The following is a 13,981-nucleotide window of genomic DNA, read 5'->3' on the forward strand; positions in this document are numbered from 1 at the left end:
GGGGGGGGGGAGGGTTGCAGAGAGAGAGAGGGAGAAGCAGGCTCCCCACTGAGTCTGATGCAGGGCTTGATCCCAGGACCCTGAGATCATGACCTGAGCCGAAGGCAGACGTTTAACCAGCTGAGCCACCCAGGTGCCCCTCTACTGCCTCCTTCTTATAAGACTGCTCGTGATGACATTGGACCTGCCCAGGTAATTTCCATCTCAAAATCCCAAGCTCCCTTTGCCATGTAAGGTAACGTATTCCTAGGTTGGGAGGGTTAGGACATAGACATCTTTGGGGTGGCGAGTGGCTAGTTATTCAACCTACTGTAGCATCTTAAGATCCTAAAGGGGGAGAAAACTCGATCAGAATGGGAGCCCTTGAAAACTGAAATTTTAAAACAATGGTGAAAGATCCTATATTAGCTAGGCAAGGTTGACCTGTATGCTGCAACCACAAATAGCTGCTACGTCTCAATGGCTTTATGTAGGGACAGCATCCTTGCTGGTGGAGAATGCGTGAGTAGTCCTGTGGCTCCGGAGCAGCTTCTCCGACGCAGTGACGTAGAGATCCAGGTGGGCTCCTCTTAGGGGTCTTCCATCTCCGTATGTGCAGTTGCTTTGGCAAGGAGAGATCGATGGCCGTGTAGGAGCTTTTCGCTCCCTTGGCCCCAAAGTGACACATGTCACACATCCCTGTGGCACACAGTCCACCTAACTGTACGGCGGCTAAGAACTGTACGGTGGCATATCTTCACGTGTGGAGGAATAAAGGAACCAGATACTAACGTGACTTAACTAACTCATGTTACTGCCTAGGGTACTCTCTAGTGAGAAACTCTGTGAAAATAGCATCAGCAGGTTAAAAATTAAAATGAGCTGAGGCTATTAACAAATATGGAGAGTAGTCAGAAAAGGAGATGGGAGTGTGTGTGTGTGTGTATGTATGTGTGTGTGCGTGTGTGTATATATATATATATATATATATAGTATGATATAATATATATTGGTTGGAGAGTGATGTTCAGATTAGGAAGAAAAGAGCCAGTACTTGGAAAAGATGTGATCATTTTAGCAAGTGGCAGGGCAACTAAGGAGAAAACAGAAAGCAGGAAGACAGACCTTGCTAGGAGGTCCTTGCAGTTCAGGAGTGATGAGGAAAGCGTAAACTGCCACGATGGGTTTCCTGGCTCTGGTGACTGTAGCCCAGGAGGCAAACAAAGCCTGCTAGTGAGATCTCTAAACTTCCGATGGTGATCTAAAGATCTCTGGTGAATAGAAGAGGAGCTACAGTGCGGGGTCTGCAAATATCGTCTTGATTTTTCACAAGGATGTAAAGTAGATTCAGAAACCTTCATACCAGTGAGCTTGATGGTACTCTTACCAAATTCTCAAATGGGTTATTAAATAGATGGTGAATCCATACAAGGCAAAGTGATGTCAACAGGAGCCAGTGTGAACTCATAAAACACCTCTTCCTGTTCATGTTTTGAGAGTGCATATGCTGGTAGATGAGGGACTCTGTGGTTACATCTAGATTTCACCAAGGTGTTTGATGAGGTTTCTCATGATATCTCTGTGGATGAGAAGAGGAAAAGGGTTCAAACTGATGGTTAAGTGTGTTTGTAATGAGTAAGAAGTGGGAAAACTTTTTTTTTTTAAGTACAAATGGAAAAATAAACTAGAGCCAAATCATGAAAATCCTTACGTGCTATTTTAAGAGATTTAGACTTTTTCTTGAGAGCAATTTGGACTCATTAAATAAGGTTGTGAAATGATTAGATTTGCCTTGTAGAAATATTGCTGCCTCTGCAGTGTAGAGAACAGGCTGAAGGAGCCTAAAACCAAGCAAGCTAGCAGGTGAGAGGTGACAGTGGGCTGAAATAAAGGAATTGCACTGTGACCAAACAGCAGTTGATGAATTTAAACAACCTTAAGTTGGTAAAATGGACAAGGTTTTGTCATTAATAGAATGTAAGGGTAAAAATGGGGTTCAGTGTCACACACGACACTCCCGACTATGACTTGAGCAACCAAGTGGATGGTAGTACCATTCTCTGTTAAGGGACCACAGGAGGACCACGTAGGGTCATGATAAACTTTAGGCCACTGTAGGGTAGTACAGTGGAGATGTCCAGCGGCATATCGGTAAGCTCTGGAACAAAGACGGGATCTACGATAGAGATGGGGATTTAGGGGTCATGAGCCTGTAGATGACAGTGGGAGCCATAGGGTGTGTGAGATCATCCAGAGAGAGCCTATAGACAGAGAAGAGAGTGTCTGGAACCAAACCTTGGGGAACATTGATGTTTCAGGATTTCATGGGCAGAAGAGACCAAGAGGGCGTAGTTGAAGGTGGTCTGGTATCCTAGAAGCTAAAGGAAGAATTTCAAAGAGGCAGCCATCAGTAATGGCAAGTGCCAAGAAAAGTGCCAAGTGTTTAGAGGCCAAGAGAGTAGCCTATGTGCCAGAGTGTGCATAGCATATACCACAGGAGACAAGAGCACTTCCAATAAAGTGACAGGTAAAGTCACATCATAGTGCCAAGGAAGGAGACAAAAGGCTAGGGACACAGAGGAGAGAAATGGGAGGGTCCTGTGAGGTCAAGCGCAGGGTTTTTATGTTCAGATGCTAATGGAAAGAGTCAGTGGAGAAGAGGCGGTAGGATAAACTTGGTAAGTAAGTAAACTGAACTGAGACCCAGCCAGTTATATCTCATAGGCCATTTAAGCCAGCAATATCAGAGTATTTTATGGAAAACTGCTCAGCTATGTGGATTTCATACTGGTTACATTGTGATGAAGCTCAGGGTAGCCTTCTGCTATCCCCCCAAGCCAGTCAAGCCTGTGGAGTTACTATTTTTCAATGATTCGAAAATTTATAGACAATTATATTGAATTAAGTCTTCAGTAGCTTCTCAGAAACACTTGTGTTTTAAAATCGGCTGGCAGTTCAGCATTACACGAATTTTCTTAGTGACTGTTTCTCTGAAAACACTTTAAAATGCAATTTGCTGCTGTGATCAGCAATAGAGGAAGGCTGTAAAATTTCCACTGTTCTAAATTCCATTCTCCTTGATCTGCCGTGCCTGGACTGTAATTTTTTTTAAACCATTTATCTTCTAGTTGGACTTTTTTGCTGGAGTGTACATTGCTAGTGGTTTTATTTGATCACTGGCAATGAGCTCTGATATTCTTTTTCTGATATTAAGCATTTCAAGCAATCCCCTAATGAGTCTGCCTCTTTGCTCCAGTGCTGTTAACTTTGATAGATTTCCTGTTGTGAGAATAAGCTTCCAAAAATAATTGACTCATTTTCCTTAGGGACTCTCCATTTTTATGGAATTTTATTATTTCTAAATTGTAGATTTTAGTTTGCCTACCCAGATCTTCTCTACTATAAATTTAGCTTCCCGATTTAAGTAATATTTGAATACCGGGGACTTGGGGACTTGGATGCATTTATTTAGCAAACGTATTGAGAAGTACTATGTCACATGGACTTGGGTGTTAAGGTGCCAGACTCTCGTAAGAGGTTCTGCACAGAGCTGACATTTAAGACAGAGTCAGACAAGTAAGGCTGTGATTACCATTCAGTGAGATACAGAATTGTGCTGTGGTACACAACCAGGAAGGACTTGCCAAAGGCAATGATACTTGAGTTCGATTTTGAAGAATGAGTAGGATTTTAGCTAGATGAAGAAGGGAGGGAGGATCTGAGTTAGGAGAACAAAATGCTTATTTTAAAAATTGTCTGTATTTTACATAAAGAAGCTGGGGAGTCTGTGAAACAAATGAATCAGAAAAATGATGGCAGGGAGAATGCTTCACTTAAGAACGCCAACCTCCTCCTAGAATTATGATTTCTATTCCTTTTCTTCAATCGCCACCTGCCTTTCCCTTGATAATCTTCTGAATCCCAGCTGTGTTCATAATGCCTCTCTCAAGAAATCTTCCGTGGCTCACCATTGCCGTGCCATGACATTCAGACCCGAAATCCAGTCTTCTTGGGCTTCGGGCCTACTGCGGAGCCTCAAAACCCTATTCTTTCTTCAAGGGGCCCAACTCATTGTTCTTTCTTCTTACATTGTCCTGCCATCCACCAATCAGAAATAATCTTTACTTTCAGTCTGCCACCATCACATAGTTTTGTTCGGCTCTTGTAACACCAAACTACGTTCTACCCCACAACATAGTTTAGTGATGGGCTGCCGCCCCCAAAGTGCCCAGCTGGTGCGAGGAACAGAGATCACCCTATTTGTGGAATGAATCAAAGACTGCTTATGAGAATTAAAAGTAGAATCATTCTTTTTGTTAAAGAGATTAAAATCTTACTGGGGAGATAGTACATGTAGACTAGAAAACTAGAAACGTTCATTTATAATAGAACAATAATTGTCAAAAAGCATATAAATGTTGAGTGTGTGTCACAGCGAAAGAGGAATCCTGTAAACAGTGTCAAAAGAATCCTGTTTCCCAAAATGATATTCCAGGATTGTAGCTTAGACAGACAGGTGCCAAAAGAAAGCACTTTTGCTGTGAAACATACTTCAGTGACATTTGAAGGTCAAATTATGAATGCAGAGTCACGGACTCAAGTCTGTGAATAGTCCCAGCCCACCCTCCGCAAGGCTCTCACACTGGCTCTGCACAAAAACAGAATGTGACTGCAGTAATCTACAGAGCAGATCATCTGCGCTGATAACGGGCCATTGACTAGTTTTAATTTACCTGCCTATTGAAATTCTGTTTTCCTAGTTGTGGTTATTAAAGTGACGAAGAAAAAGACTCATTTCTTTTTCTGTCCCAACTTGAATATTGTAAGAGCTTCTGCTGAGAGGAAAGAAAATGAGCCCAAGACATCTTTCTGTCTCAGATCAAATGAATATTTTGTGATAAATTGGACTGCCATTCATGCTTACTATTTTCAGATGTCATACAATGGGAATAAGGTGTCCTATATAGGTTTCTCCCCCTAAAATTCAAAGTAAGCCTGTGAAGCTATCCAGCGAGCTCTTCGGGCTTCAGTCAGATTATAGACTTAGTGATACTGATTTTGTCTTCAGACCACATGGGAAGAAACAGGGATGAGTCAGTTGACAAGCATGAGGAGAGATTCATGAGGCATCCCGTCCACCAAGAAGCCCAGCCGGCTGCCAGATGCAGAACTGGTTCAGTTGTCTCTCATTTCCTTTCTGTATCGGTATCTTAATAACTTTCCTTGAAGGAATATTATATATGCAATCGCAAATATTCTTTGTAAATGTTTCATAAGAAGAAAAATCCTATTCTGGAGGCTTCCAGTCGTTACCTGGCTGTGCAATATACTAGCCCATCACGTAAAATGTCCTCCCTACTGCAGGTATCCGTACCCAGAGCTGTTAAATTTCACTGTCGGTACTACGTAAATTAATTCATCAAATCCTGGTCCAAACCACCACCTCCTTTAAGTCTTCGTGTTTTGTTTTCCTTTCTATTGCCCTTAGTTTTATATTGTCTGATTTTAAAGCGGACAGTAGACATAACTCGGCAGCCTTGAGCAGCACCATGGGAGCTGTTCTGAGTCTCATTTCGTACGCACAAAGTCACCTGTCTCCGTCCTAGATGAAGACAGACCTTTGGGACCGACCAATTGTGTGACTTGGTAAAACGCACTGAGAATTTTTCTATCTGGATTCTGAATTTAAGCTAAACATAGACCTTACGTACTCGAACTTTCTCTTGGGAATCTGATGGACTGATGGAGGCAGCATGTGGGAGCGTGGGGGGAAACCACAGTACGATGTACTATTTTCTTTCTTGCCGCTCTGAACGTAATGACCTTTTTCAAATTCTGTCTCTTCAAGGTGCACTTAAAGGCTTTGGGGGATTTGACACACATAAACACCAAATGCAAAGATCACAAGCAAAAGTAAATGTATAAGACTAAAAATAGGAAAAACAGGACCAGTTGCGTAATGCAAAGTGTGACCCTGATACTGTGACCGTATTGTGTTCCAGGATCATTGTTTATAAAAGGTTCACTATTTAATTGTTCCTTTCTAGGAGTTTCTATAGGTAGATTTTTTTCACATATTAGGTGCTTAATAAGTAATTTTTAAGTAGCATTTTAATTTCAATTCCAGTGTAGTCAACGCACAGTGCTGCAGTAGTTCCGGATGTACAATGTAATGATTCAGCAGTTCTGTACATTACTCAGTGCTCATCGCAGTGAGTGTTGTCTTCATCCCCATCACCTAGTTCACCCATCCCCCCGCCTCCCCTCTGGCAACCACCCCTGATCTATATGTAAGAGTTTGGTTTTTGTTTATCTCTTTTTTCCTTGTTCGTTTGTTTTGTTTCTTAAGTTCAGCATACGAATGAAATCATATGGTATTTGTCTTTCTTGACTGCCTTATTTCACTTAGCATTATACCCTCTAGATCCATCCATGTTGTTGCAAACGGCAAAGTTTCATTCTTTTTATGACTGCGTAGTATCCCATTCTTCTTAATCCATTCATCTGTGGATGGACACTTGGGCTGCGTCCATATCTGGGTGATTGTAAATAATGCTGCAGTAAACATAAGGGTACTTTTGTAATGAATATTTTTAAACTATTTTTAATTTTGAGGCCAGGAAAATCTTGAAATAATTCGTTAAATGTTTCTAGTGATCTAAAAAAAGTATGTGTTTTTTCAGGAATGCCTTGTTTTCAAGTTATTTTTGTACCATTAGTATCTTTTAAAAATATGAAATAAAAAATAGATAAATGACGAGTTACATAACATTTAATAGTATAACTCAATCTCTAAGTTCTAAGAGTTCCAGTTCTTAGTTTCTTTTGTAAGAGTTTGGCATTATAAGTGCTTAAAGGAAAATAAAAGGGATTTTATTTGGGTATTAATGTAAATACCATCTTTTTAATGAGATATATCCTTAAAGTAATACAAAGACAGTTTATTGAATTTTAGTTTGTTTTACAAAAAACAAAAAAGGTTATAACACAAAATGTAAGTGCCATATAGACCAGTTAGCCTTTCAGTTTTGGAAAAAGCCACATGCTTTAAATGTACACACTCTCATCCAAGCTTTCCTTCTTCTAACAAATGCTCATCACGGTGCAGGGCTGGTCCTGTGAAAATGGACAGAAACCTCACCAAGATAATAAAGCAGAATATTAATCCTCAGAAGCGTTTTCATATATTGAAGAAAGGCAATATTTTAATATATTTATTTGCTTGGTTTAAGTTAAATTTAACAATAAATTATTTGTGTGGTCCTTAATTTTTTTTAAAATCCCATGTTAAGATATCCCATATTATCATGTTCATCCAAGTTTTTTATACATAATAATACCATTAGCTTTATAACATAGGGCCCCTTACATAATATTTTACCTTTATTGTGGTGTAACTTAAATACAATAAAACGCACCAGTTTTAAGGTACAGTTGGGTGAGTTTTACCAAATGTGTACAATCATGTAACGAGCAATACGCATCCATCGCCCCAGAAAGTTTCTTGTGCTGCTATGTATTCAGTCCCCTTCTCCTACCCCTGGCCCCGGGGATACTAATCTGTTTTCTCTCGTTATAGTTTAGCCTTTTCTAAAATTTTATTTACATGGCACCATTCAGTATATAATCTTTTGTTCTAGATTTTTTTCACTGAAAACATAGTGCTTTATAGATCCATCCATGTGGTTGCATATGGTTCTTACCTTTTAGATTCTGAGGGATATTCCATTTTATACCGTAGTTTGTTTTTCTAGCCCCAGTTGATGAACATATGGATTATTTCCAGTTTGGGGCTATCATAAACAAAGTTGCTATAAATATTCATATGTACGTCTTTGTGTGAATGTATGTTTTTATTTTTCTTGAGCAAATCTCTAAAGGTTGAATGGGCGGGTTGCATGGGGAAAATTATGTTTAACGTTATAAGAAACTGCCAAGTTGTTTCTAAGCGACTGTTGCATTTTGCATGGCCACCAGCAACGTATGGGAGTTGCAGCTTCTCTGCACAATTAAGCCACGCTTCTTACTGTTAGTCTTTTCTTAGTCATTCTGGGGAACGTTGTGGTTTTAATTTTATTTTCCTCACAACTAATGATGTTGAGCTTCTTTTCATGTGCTTACTTGCTATTCACATGTCATCTTTTGGTGAAGTGTCTGTTCAAATCTCTTGCCCACTTTTTGTTAATCAGGCTGTTGTCTTGTTATTTAGTTGTAAGCATTTGTTATATTTTTAATACAAGTCCTGGTTCAGATACTTCGCAAATATTTTCTCCCTCAGCTGTAGCTGTCCTTTTTTTTTTTTTTTCTTCTCAAGAGAAGTTTCTAATTCTAATGCAGTCTAAACTTCTCAATTTTTTCTTTTATGGATCATGCTTTTGGTAGCATATCTAAGAAATTCGTACCCAAGGTCATGAAGATTTTCTCCTATGCTTTTGTTTCTGAAATTTTATAGTTTAGTTCTGGCTTCCAGATCTGAGACCTACACTGCTTACTGATTTACCTTATTTCTGATTTTGCACCTTCTGTTCAGAATATACTCAGTTGCCTTTTCTGGGACTCCCAGTTTGAGTCCTATCCCATCTCTTCCTAGAACTCAAAAGACATTGGAAATCCCCTTTTAATTGTCTTTTTCTTTTCTTTTTGTTTTTCTGTAGCATTTCTAAGACTATTTCCTTGGGTGTCATGTACATACCTTTTTCATACCATCCTGTAGAAAAATATTTTTTTGCCTGGGGAAATATGTGAAAGTTCAGACATGCATAAGGCTTGAAACAACAAACATTTAAATTTGACTAGAACTTAGCGTGAATGTTTAGAAAACTGAGTTATTTTAATTTGATAACACTGGAAGAGTTATTTAGTCAATCCTTTATGTAATGAGAAGATTGAAAATTTTTTTTCCATAGGTCGTGTCAAACATAGTCTCCCTGTCTGGATAATTGCCTTAGCAAGGGTGTAATTATTTAGCAAGGTTATCCTCAAGCATGAAGCTTTTTTTTTCTTTTTTTCATTTTTTCCCCCCTTCGGTGGGCTCTACACCCAGCAGGGAGCCCAAGCATGAAGCGTTTCTGACCATCTTTCCCCATCTACTTGATCATGTCCTCTGCAGACCTTTGTTCTCTCTCCTGTGAGATCACTTTTTACCACCATAGTATAAATTCCGTAAGGACAGGAACCTGGTCTTTTCTAACACTGTCAGTGTTTGCTACAAATTAGGTGTCTAGAAAATGTTTGCTGAATCAGTGATCTTACCCTTCTTTAACAGTCCCAGAGGAAAGGTTCGGTCACCTCCCCATATGCTAACATCCTAAAAATTCCTATAGACAGGAACTCTGCTGTCTCATTTGCTATATAATTTAGACCCACTTTCTTCAGCATTGTCTGTTTTTCTTACTCATAATCACACTATCAACTAAAATGTTTATCCACTGACTGTCACTCTCTTGAATACTATCGGCATCTTACTAAACGCAGTCGGTGCTTTGGAGTTTTTAGTAAATGATGATCCCTTTTTTGAGTTTGGGCCTTATCTTTCTGCCATTTATCTTTTAAACCAGGAAGACTTTTCTTTTTCATAAATTATCTCCCTGAACCATTATTAGTTCAGCATGAGTGGAATTCTTTGTTATTATTGTTGGAAAGAAATTTGGTGAGACCATTTTTAGAGAAAAAAAATAGATATTGGCATAAAAATGAGCAGCTGCTCTTCCACTATGATCAAACAAGAATAAAATTAATTTTAGTACGAACAATTCGACTTTAATTTTTTAAAGCTTTTTTTTTTTTTTTTTTTAGAGGGGAGTGGAGGGACAGAGGGAGAGGGAGGGAAAGAGACCCTTGAGTAGGCTCCATGCCCAGTATGGAGCCCGATGCAGGGCTCAATCTCACGTTCTTGAGATAATGATCTGAACTGAAATCAAGTCAGACACTTAACCAACTGAGCCACCTAGGTGCCCCAGAATTCAACTTTATTTTAAAGAAAATACTGACCATTCATTTTAAAACATTACTGCTTAGTATATTGTTTGATAATATGACATAAATAGGATCCGGAATATGAAGAAAACTTTTATAGAATAGTCGGGGTGCCTGATTAGGTTTTAGACAATAACTTCATTATTTAGCATATGGCAGTTTGATGAGATTTACATGTCTGTTCTATAGGTAATATAATGGTCTACAGAAACATTCAGAAAATAAAACCAACACTTTATCTGCATAATGGTTGTTTTGTTTTGCCTCTCGTTGTATTAATAGAATCAGTGACCAAAATAAATTGCAGAAAACCTAAACTAGTTAGCTTTAAAAAAAAGTAATTGGTTCTGAGGTTACAGCTAGAGAGGCCCTAGTAGAAGACTTACCACTCCCTTCTTTCTCAAAGACACATTTGCTCCCAGTAAGGCTTTCCCAGAGGCCCTGGTCACCCTTGCTTTAAACAAGCCAAGCAGTGAAGCCAGCACAACTTCTCCACAAAATGACGTCACTGCCTGTTTAATAATCAGACCACACACTGCTCCAGTGTGGGATCCCATAATTACTCTGTTCCCACATGGATCCAATCTGAGTGACCTTCCTTCCATTAGTGATAGTGCTGTTAAAATACTCAAAGATGGCCTCCATTTTCCTTTATTAATGTTTGTTGAGTTGTTGTTTGTGTAGAAAACAGATCCTCTCGTCCCTGTGTGACATTTGCTGCTGCTGCTGTCTCCCTTCATCTCTGCTGGTATTACTGACGTGCCACCTATTACATGTTTTATACATTTCCCCCCTCTGATTGGTTCTAAGTCTGCTTTGAATTGTGCTTCCTTTGTTCTTGCCCTTAACTCACAGTGTGTCTAAATTCCCTGTTGTTTTCATCATTTGCAACATTTTCATTTAGGATCATTAACACCTACCTTTTTGGTGAGCTCTACTTTTTAGTCACATAGAGTAGTTCTTTTTATTCTAATGGGTGCTCTTTTCCCTCAATTCTACTTTCCGGTGGTAGTGGGAAGTACCACACCCGCTTTTTGTGTGTTAGCATCTGCTTCTTCCATCTTAATCCTGTTCTCTTCTCATGTGAGCAGCATGAGGACTTGGGCCTGTTTTTCCTTGTACTCTCCTCCCTCCTGTCTCTTCCCTTCCACTAAGCAGTTTGAAGCCATCTAGGTTTTTGTCATATTTTTTTAACAGAATGAATCAATAGTTATTTAGATATAATTGTGTCACATGTTTCTTTGCTCCCTACCCCTTCCCCTTTGATGGATCCCCGTTTTACATTGTATGGAATATGTCCTTGAGTAATTCTTTTAGATGTGCCCTATTTGATCATGCATCATTTAACTAGTTCATACCAGAGGAATGTACATCTCCCAGGGATATGAATTCTAGTCTGTTTTGTCGCTGCTTTGCCAGAACAGTGCCTGGCAAATATTAAGTGCTAAATAGATAGCACTTTTCTTAAGGAATCAAGTCCGTTTATCTCTTGGCCTTGTCCCCACCAGTTTTAATTTTAATGGAAATAATAATAAACTGTGTACCACATATTTCTGCTTGGTGATACCAAGTGTACCCCACAATAGTTAACCATTACTGATGACTTAGAGTAATCAATATCCATATTATCACTTATTGTGATTTGCTCTAGTCTGGTATGAGAATTCCCTCAAAGCATCTCGGGGAAGTTTACCACTAAATTAACTAGCTTCCATATGCCAGTTGTTTAAACTTTATTCTTCTTTTCATATCCGGTTAGAAGTGGTAGTGCAGAAGCTTGGGGCCAGGTAGAGCCCTTGGGAATGGCATTGGCTGGACACAAAGATGTTCCAAGAAGCAGCATCTAGAAGAGATAGCAGTCAAAAGCCTGGACATCATTGGTTCAAAAAAGCTTAAAAGAGGGAAAACTCAGCTAATAAAAAGCTAGATGCTAGAGAGAAAGCATATTCAAAGCTGAAGATCAGAAGCTAAATTAGGAGAAATCCTTGCACCAGTGAGAAGGTGCCTGCCACAGTTTTCTATTGGGGATGGATGAGAAGACATGAACAGTGACAGCTTTCTTTGGTCTCTTATCTCCAACTCTGCCCTACCCATCCTTGCTGTTGAGCTAACATGCTCTCGCTGTTACTAAATCTGTTGTACCAATTATCTCTCGTTTCATAAAATACCACCCCAAATACAGTGACTTAAAACAACAATCAATCACTTATTTCTTTTTGTTCCATCAGTTTGGGCTGGGTTCAGTCGAGTGGCTTTTTACTCTTCTCCCTTAGGGTCACTTATGTGGCTTCAGATAGATATGCACTAGCTTAACTAGGGCTAGAGGGTTAGTTTAGTCTCACTCACATGGCTGGAGCCTTCCAATGGACTGCAGGCTGCCCTACCAGTCTGCCTCCCCCACACACAGCTTCTCACCCAGGCTTCTTTACATGGTATCAGGAGTGTTCCAGGGAGACAAAAGTAGAAGCTGGAAGTCTCTGGAGGCCTACAGTCCAGAACTTCATAACATTACTTCTGCCAAATTCTTCTTGTCAGAGTAGCAGGTTAGCCTGGACACAGGGTGAAGTACAAAATATTATGGCCATATTTTTCATACTACACATGTCTCTGAGAGCTTACTCCTAACCCTCACAGTTGTAATTTCTAATACTGTAGTTTATATGCTTACATAGCTATCTCTTCTTACAAAATTGAACTGTTTGTTTGAGGACAGGAATTAGGTTATCTTTATCTGTAGCATATAGCAAAGGCCCTGGTATCTAGTAAGGTCTTAATAAAGGAAAGTTGAAACGACAGACTTATTGGTTAATATGTACATACATATGTCTGTATGGATGTATGTGTGTATGTCCTTGTTTATTTTTAGTAGCTAGATCCTATAAGATGAAATAGTACTTTTAAAAAGTAAATTAGAAGTGTGTCTTTTGATATAAAATACTGAGAGTTTTGGGGCATCTGGGTGGCTTAGTCGGTTAAGCATCTGACTCTTGATCTCAGTTCAGGTTTTGACCTCGGGGTCATGAGTTCAAGCCCCATGTTGGGCTCCACACCAGGTGTGGAGCCTACAATAGATAGATAGATGATAGATAGATAGATACATTATACATACATACATATTTACATACATAAAGATTATTTTTGTGTATGTCAAGCAGCAACCCTAGAATACTCTATTCTTAGAACATAGAAACTCATCTGTGTAATGGAGACGTAGTAGTGTTTACTTAATCAGTTCCCAGATTAAATAACCAGAAATTGTTCCATTTCTTATTTCTGCCATCATTGTTATCAAATTTTGGGCCTCATAGTCCAAATTATATATTATCTTATAGCATGTATTCAGAAGAATGACTACTTGTGTCAAAATAACAAGGTCTTAACAAGGAAAGTGTCAAGTTTACTTACTTAATTACTTGGCTTTAAAAATACTTTGAATAATCTAAAGGGTCCACCTATTACTAAATATCAGCTCAGATTCAGTTGATGGCAGTAAAATGACAATTTGGCATTTCATGGAATTTAAAAATCCTGTGCCCTAATTAAGTTCCCACACAGGTAATATTAATTATTCCATGTGTAATTTCACCAAGATACTGTGATAGTCACTTTGATGTGCTGCTGTTGCTGCACGCTCTCACCGAACGCTGGTAAGCAGCTGTCACATTTTTCCTCCGGTAGTTTGAAGATCACTATAAATTTGCCAAAATTTTTTGGAATTTTTCGTGAATAGGTTTTACATTTATATAAATTATTTTGCCCACTTTGAGTCTTTCAGACACTTTTGTTTTATGTAACTGTGGTCTGCAAATTGGTAACGGAAAATTTCATTAAAAGACCAAAAGGACACACACATGTATAATATTTGCTCAGACAAGTAATCCTTCATGAATGCAAAATGCAGATTTTGTGTGAATACATCAAAGAACCACGGAATGAATAACTAATTATGGAAGGACGTTTGGTGAATATTTTTAAAAACTTTTATCTTGTAGCATTACAAGAAGAGAAAAACAGCTACATATATGAA

At 38.9% G+C, this 13,981-nt stretch overlaps 1 protein-coding gene across 4 annotated transcripts in view; it reads left to right on the top strand.

The window, feature by feature from the left end:
* FER (FER tyrosine kinase) overlaps positions 1 to 13,981 on the top strand; it is a 418,243-nt gene that overhangs the window by 365,356 nt on the left and 38,906 nt on the right. The gene's annotated exons all lie outside the window — the stretch shown is intronic.

The sequence above is a fragment of the Ailuropoda melanoleuca genome, chromosome 3 (assembly GCF_002007445.2).
Source record: "Ailuropoda melanoleuca isolate Jingjing chromosome 3, ASM200744v2, whole genome shotgun sequence".
In the NCBI taxonomy this organism is placed as follows: Eukaryota; Metazoa; Chordata; class Mammalia; order Carnivora; family Ursidae; genus Ailuropoda; species Ailuropoda melanoleuca.